Source organism: Arachis ipaensis, chromosome B01, assembly GCF_000816755.2.
Source record: "Arachis ipaensis cultivar K30076 chromosome B01, Araip1.1, whole genome shotgun sequence".
NCBI lineage: Eukaryota > Viridiplantae > Streptophyta > Magnoliopsida > Fabales > Fabaceae > Arachis > Arachis ipaensis.
In genome coordinates, this window is record NC_029785.2 from 3,221,304 (window position 1) to 3,222,245 (window position 942).

Here is a 942-nt window from a genome sequence, read left to right on the forward strand (position 1 = left end):
AGTAATGATTGCAAAACAATTATATCAAAATCTTATTTCTAATTTTTTTTTAAAAATATATATTTAATATTTAATTCGTTTGATCTCGTTTTTAAATTTTTTAAGAGCTTATTTGTGGTTAATATTTTTTAGAGTCTTTTTGTTAGTGATGCAAACTTTCAGATATTATTTCGGTAATTTACTCTTTTTTTTGTGACGATAGAATTAGAATGTTAATTTTGTGAGATAGTTGACCATAAGATTTTTAAAAAATTTTCATATCCAAAATGAAAAGTAAATGTTACCCATTTATTAATATACAAGCAATATATTCATTTAACGTACCAACATTTAACATTGTCGTTATCTGTGTTTTAAGCTTCTGATTTTAGAATAAACTTAAAAGGTTTGAAATGTAATATAATGGACTAAAGTTTATACTTTAAATATTCCTTTTTTTTACAATTAATTAACTTCATTCATCAACAGCAGATTAGCATTATTAATTAATTCAAGGACAACTGGACCAAAGAGATTACCACAGACTTATCATATGAACGAAGAAACAATACATTTTCCAGAAAATAATTAAAGTATTAGGGGTTTTCTATAACCAAGACAAGGGAAAGATAAAGAAAAACATAGCATATATAATATATAAATGAAAATTCAGCCACTAAAATCAGCCACCAATGTATTTGTGTATAAATACATGTGTGGTTTAATTTATTTTTAATGTATATTTGTATTTCAGTATGTATTTTATATTGGTGGCTAACTTTAGTGGCTGATTTTGGTGTACACGTAACATAACCCTATCTATTATTATTGTTGGATGGTCTTATCATGAATTTCAATAATTATTAGAAAATAATTTAATCTAAACAAAACAAAATGCACATACATATGATCACAAATATGAAGCATAGGGCGGCAAGTATTGATCTATATAAGTTCTATTCC